The sequence below is a fragment of the Echinops telfairi genome, unplaced genomic scaffold (genome assembly GCF_000313985.2).
Source record: "Echinops telfairi isolate 266 unplaced genomic scaffold, ASM31398v2 ScPeMD7_7469;HRSCAF=8507_0, whole genome shotgun sequence".
Lineage (NCBI taxonomy): Eukaryota > Metazoa > Chordata > Mammalia > Afrosoricida > Tenrecidae > Echinops > Echinops telfairi.
Genome location: NW_022111372.1, coordinates 86,902,591 through 86,908,882, shown reverse-complemented (window position 1 = coordinate 86,908,882; position 6,292 = coordinate 86,902,591). Strand labels below are relative to the sequence as shown.

The 6,292-nt window shown below is 44.0% G+C and overlaps 1 protein-coding gene across 6 annotated transcripts in view; it reads left to right on the top strand.

Annotated features, from left to right (window-relative positions):
* Positions 1 to 96: 96 nt before the first annotated feature.
* Positions 97 to 6,292, top strand: part of STK32A (serine/threonine kinase 32A) — a 200,057-nt gene continuing 193,861 nt past the window's right edge. For 5 of the 6 annotated variants that reach the window (XM_045284916.1, XM_045284915.1, XM_045284912.1 and 2 more), the window contains exon 1: positions 227 to 309. The gene's annotated coding sequence lies outside the window, so the exon portion shown is untranslated. Of the gene's footprint in view, positions 132 to 226; positions 310 to 6,292 lie in introns of those variants that run through there. The other variant, XM_045284913.1, reaches the window with a different exon arrangement.

Genomic DNA, 6,292 nt, shown 5'->3' with positions numbered 1-6,292 from the left:
CCCGCCGCTGCCTCCCGCCCTGGTGGGAGCCGGTGCCGGACTCCTCTGCGCTCCGGCCGCAGCCGGGAGCCGCGGGCCGCCCGCAGCCGCAGGTGGCCGCCCGCTCGTCCTCTTCCTCGGGCGCCAGGCAGGTAGGGTCCCTTTCCCTGCTCTGTCCTTGTTGCTGGGACTCCTGTTCGTCCCGCGCCTGGGGTGGGAACATCAGCCTAAGCTGTGAGGAGACGTGAAGAACCACAGACCCAACCCCCTGTAGGATCAGGTATTGGCGGCAAAGGGAGAAGTTAAAGGGGAAAGGGACTGGAGACAAAGGTAAGTGGGTCAGGACAACTCACCACAGTCAGATGTGGGGTGGGACCGTGCTCCTTTGCCGGTGTTGGGAAAACCCAAACCCGACCCAGAGAGACCCCAATGCATATTTACTGGTCTAGATAAGTGAGTGGAAATGTTTCCGATTGTTTCTCTCACTTAGCTTTTAAAGAAGCAAACGCTGTCTTTTGGTTGGCTTCAACAGTTCGGAACCACCAACCAGCTGCTCAGAGAGGGAAAAGCGGGCTTGTGTCTGCAGTGAAGAGTCTAGCTAGGCACAGGGTCTACTCTGTCCTCTAGGGTCACTGCAAGGTCTCTGGACTCCAGGGCAGCGAGTATGGTGTTTGGTTTTCATCTCTAGTAGGATCTCCCCTCCTCAAAGCTGAATACTTTGAGCATTTTTACACAAATAAAGAAAATGTGGGCTCTTCACACCATGGATTGTGTATAGCACTTAAAGTGCAGGAATGAGAGTGGTGGGGATCAGTCAGCATGACTAGATCTCAAAAGTATACCCATAAGTACCGGCCTTCCTCACTGCCATCAAAGTCGATTCCGACTCATAACGACCCTGTAGGGCAGAGGCACTACCCCGGTGGGCTTCCCAGACAGAAGCTCTTTATGGGAGTTGAAAGTCTCCTCTTTGTCCCAATGCATGGTTGGTGGATTCAAACTGCAGACCTTGAGGTTGGCCGCTCAGTGTGTAAGCCACTACACCACAAAGGGATGAAAAATGTACCTATACAAAAATACTTAGGTGTATAAAATAAGGTGACCAGATTTTAACATTGGTAAAGTGGGACAAAAGCGGGACACCATTGATAAAACTCATATCCTGGCGAAATAGCCACATGGCAGCCGAAAACCGTATACCCTAGCTGGTTGTGCATCCTTTCCAAAAATCGGCACTTTTTAAAAACGCTGCGGGACATGGGAAAAATTGTTAAAAATTGGGACTGTCCTGCCAAAAGCTGGACGTCTGGTCACCTTAGTATAAAACAATAATAAACATACTGTAAATCATACACAAGATTCATGTTTGTGGCTCTGTTGGAGAGGTAAGAATGAATACTTTAGTAGGAGGGTTAAGTGGAAATAATGTTTACCTATAAATAATACACAAAAGTAAAACAAATAAGCAGTTGGTAACAGAGATAGTTAATAATGTATTTGTCATGACATTTGCTGCATTTTCTCATGTTTCCAATTTATGAAGTTGTTTTTCAAATGCAAGCAACATCCTGTCCGGGTCAGAACAAAGGATCAGAGGTTGCAACTTACTTGCATCACCAGCAGGGCTTTTCAGTGCTTGACATGACACCTCTAAACCCCGGGAGCCTGGGCTACTGGGAAAACTCACCTGAAACCAGACACTAGAAGTATTAACCAGAGATCAGATCAACCAGTATGCAGGAACTGATTTGCTGTTAATAATCTGATTATTGACCAAGTCACAGTAGCATGTGAAAACTCCCTGTTGCCTGAAAGATGGATCAATTTTCCTCTCTTATGTCCTATGGTTGTAATTTTCCTATCATGTCTCTCCTCTTGTTCTATCAAAATGAAGCAGGAGAAACTGCAGGCTACAAACTGCAGACACGGTGGTTGGCAAAGATACAGGGTTTGTTGGAGAAAGTAGTCTATGGCGCTTGGGTTGTCATTGAGTAGAATGCGGTTTGAAATTGTGAATCAGTTCTCACTGAGGGGACTCTGGACAGTGACCCAATGTATGCCCTCGTGGAACTGTGCTCCTGTAGAGCTTTCAATAGCTCAGTTTCCCAAAGTAAACCGCTGGACTTTAATCATAAAGTACCACTTTGCAGACTCAGCCTCCTCTACTTTCAATTTGTTGCTGAGCACAAAAACTGTACTACTCAGGGCCTTCCCTGTAGTTCCACTGGCTCCTATTGAGCAGAACGAAAGGATGCTTTCCTGTTTTCCTGCCCAAGGAATCTTATGTTCTTTCTGGATATGAGGCATGGTCTCTAGTGTGGTTATCCTACGAGGAAGGGAAAGAGAAAGACAATTCTAACCGGGTTGTGTAGTAGACGGATGGAAGTGATAATAAAGCACCAGCCAAGGTCCCATCCAGGCATGCCCCTCCCTGAAAATGGTTACGCACTCACGAAGTAATCGAAAAGTTGGCAGTTTGAACCCACCCAGACGTGTCTTGGGAGAAAGGCCTGGGGGGCTGTTCCTGAAAGGTAGACGGAATGGAAAATAAGAACCACAACAGCCTCTCTCTGCGCCCAAACCAACCCAACAACCAACAAAGAAGAGCTTGCCTATTTCCACTGCTAAACATCTCTATCTTTGGGGAGCTAAACGGTCTGGAACGGAAATGGTGAGGATATTTCTTTCTTTCTGCTCTGACAACCTGCAAGGTCAATGGTTGGTGCAGCTTTTGTCCCAGGAAGACAGGGTGTTTGAGAAAAAGCTGAGAGGTGAAGAAAGTAACAAGCAGAATTGGGGTGTAGTGTGAAAGCTAGCTGTACCTCAGGTTTGGTGCAGAAATAAAAAGGTTGTAGCCCCAGTCTGACGTGTTCATAATCACAATTCCTTAAAATCTGTGTCCTCTTGGAAGCCAGTCCTTTCTTTCAGACGTCACCCTTGATTAGCCCTTACTGGTTCTGAATTCTAAATGCAACAATCAAATGTGCAGAGAATTCTATTTCTCTTTCCTAAAAACACAGACAAATAAACAGCTGCTGTCAAATCAGTTCCTACTCCTGGTGACCCTGAATTCTTGGCGTCAGCCTTCCTCATAGGAATTCTCCACGCTGTGACCCTTTGGAAGCAGATCACCCAGCTTTATTCTAACGGTGCTCCTGGAGGGGTGGGGGGTTCAAATTGCCCACCTTCTGGTTAGTTGTCACTCACGTGACTACATTGAACTACCTTGGCCTCTTTCTGGGCCAAGAGAAAATACAAAGGTTGTGGTGCAATAGTTTCTTTCAAACTCCCTTTCATCTAAGGAGTTCTGTTTTCCTGCATGTCAATCATCACTTTCCTCTGACTACTTGTTACCACCTGCTCCATGCCCATCGTCCCCCACCCACTCCTACCCTTTAATTGGGTACTTCCTAATTGCTCACTCTCTTTGCTGTCCATTTAATGATTCCTTTTAAAATCCATAAGGCACTTTGCCAACAGTTTGCTTTTAGTATGAAAAGTAGCATTGCCTTAATGAGTCTGCTTTCCAAGCGATGGCTTTTCTTGATTTTCCTAATGGGGAAATGCACTTTTCTTCTAGGCTCGCTTAGGGGCTTCTCCGGTTCACTTTTCAGTTATTTATTCTTAGCCCAAGGTAAGGACACTTTATTTTTCTCCGACTCTACCTCTGCTCTGTTTCCTTCACATGTAGAAAGTCTAAGAGGAAATCAATCAACACGTGCTAAGCTAGAAAAGAATTTGTGATGAGAAATGCAGCTATTATTACAAATAGCAGCAGCGAGGAAGTCTGATTGTTCAAACCTGTTTAGCGTTGAACTGTTTAGCTGAGAGATGGCAGTTGGAATCCACCCGTTGAACTGTTTAGCTGAGAGATGGCAGTTTGAATCCACCCAGAGACATCTCAGAAGACACGTTAAGCTGCTTGAAAACCCTCTGGAGCACAGTTCTACTCTGATAGATGGACCACCAAGAGTTGAAGTGACCTTGACAAGAACTTGAAGAAGTCAAAACATAGAAAACAAGTTCATGAGAAATCTTGTGAGCAAAAAGCAGCAGCAGTAAACACTTATTCTTTGTTGTGCAAATCACCTTGTATACGCAGTCCTCATTATCTCTGTCTGGAGTCATATTTGTCACTGTAAGCATGAGACTTGCTGCGGACAAAGACTTGAGCAAATTTAAAATATATATTATTGATATAGTAATGTCTGGATCTTAACCCTTTTGGGGGTAGATTTGAAGATCGGGCCCAGGGCTCGTGTTTCCACTTGGCACCAATCACTTAGATCTGAGAGCAATTATTTCTTATAGCCAGGGCTGGATTGAGCAGGTCTCCGATCTCTTTACTTAGCTCTGCTGTCTCAGATGTGATTGCCTTCACTCATTTGCACCATCCACTGCCTGTTGGTAGGCATCTGAGCGGTTGTTGGGTACCATTGAGTTGATTCCGATTTAGAGCAATCTTGAGTGCGGGAAAGATTGCGGCGCTCTCTTCACAACCATGCTGGGTTTGAGTTCATTGGTGCAGCACCGTGTCAGTCCAGCTAAGTGAGGTTGTAGTCTTTTGCACTGACACGCTACCAACTATGCTGTCCTCCAGTGACCGCTTTCTTCTGGTACATCAGGCCAAGTATTCTTTCAGGACAGATATGCTGGTTCTTCTGGCAATAAATATATCAATTTCTTTTAGCCAGCACCATAGTTCAAAGGGATCAATTCCTCATTGGTCTTTCATATGCACTGTGTAGCTTTCACGTGCCATGCAGTGATTGAACATGCCATGGTTTGAGTAGGTGCACTTTAGTGCTCACCATGACATCCTGGCTCCTTAACGCTTTGAAGAGATCTTTTACAGCAGGTTTTCCGAAGCAATACATCTCATTTGGCTTCTTGACTGCTGCTTCTGTGGGCATTGATTATTTATCTACATGAAATCCTTGGCAACTTCAATCTTTTCTCCATTTATAAGGATGTTGATTATTGGTTCAATTGTGATAATTAAAAAAACTTGTTGCAATATAATCAGAAGCCATAGTCTTGAATCTTCATCAGCAAGTACTTCAAGTCCTCCACACTTTCAGCAAGCAAGGTTGTGTTGTTTGCATATTTCAGGCTTTTAATAATCTGTCAGGCTTCTTCCAATCTTGCTGCCACATTCTTCATCATCTAGCCTAGGCACTCAAATAATTTTCTTGGCATACAGCTTTAATAAGTATGGCAAAAGGACACAGCCCTGTCATGTACCGCTCATGATTTTAAGTCATACTGTGTCCTCTTGTGCTATTCAAATGGCGGTCTCTTGGTGTGCATATAGATTCTTCATGAACACAATAAGGCTTTTAAAATTATTAAGAAATCATTTTATTGGGGGCTCTAACAGCTCTTATAACAACCCATACATCAATTGCATAAAACGCATCTGTACATGTGTTGCCATCATCATTTTCAAAACATTTTCTTTCTGCTCAAGCCCTTGGCATCGGCTCCTATTTCCCCCCCCTCCCCCACTCTCCTACCCTAGTGAACTTCTGATAAATTGTAAATTATTTTCATATCTTACACCATCTGCTGTCTTTCCACAATAAGTTTTCTGCGATTTCCATTCTTCACAGTGCTGTTCACTGTTTTTTTAATGACCTGTGCAGTGAGATACGTGTGCATAGTCCCAGGTAAGCATCTTTCTGGGATACTCTGGTTTCATCCAAGATCCGTCTGAAATCAGCAATAGTACATCTCCTTCCAATCCTCTTCTGAGTCTTTCTTGAATTTAAGGCAGTTCCCTGTGGATATACTGTACTGATGTAAATTCTTTTTTTTTCAATGCTCTTTGGGAAAATTTTACTTGTGTATGACATTAATGATATTGTTTGATATTTACTGCATTATTTTGGATCACCTTTCTTTGGAAGAGGCACAAATGGAACAGGCACAACGGAATAGCCATCTCTTCCAGTCAATTAGGCTGGTAGCTGTTTTCCAAATTTCTTGGTATAGAGTGCTTTCAGATTGTTGAAACATTTCAGTTGATAGGCCAGCGACTCAAAGAATCTTCTTTCTAATGTCATCAGTACATCTTGGACTTCTTCCTTCAATGCTCTCAGTCCTTGAGCATATACCACTTCCTAAGATGGTTGCACAATGACCAATTCTTTTTGGTACAGTGACTGTGTACTCCTCCACCTTCTCCCCCCCCCCAACAGTTTTTTGGTACATAATTTACATATCAGAGAATTAAATAGTTCAATTGTTCAAACATATCTAGGGGAAACTGTACAATCACCAAATCCATCCTCGGGCCTTCCCTCCTCCCATG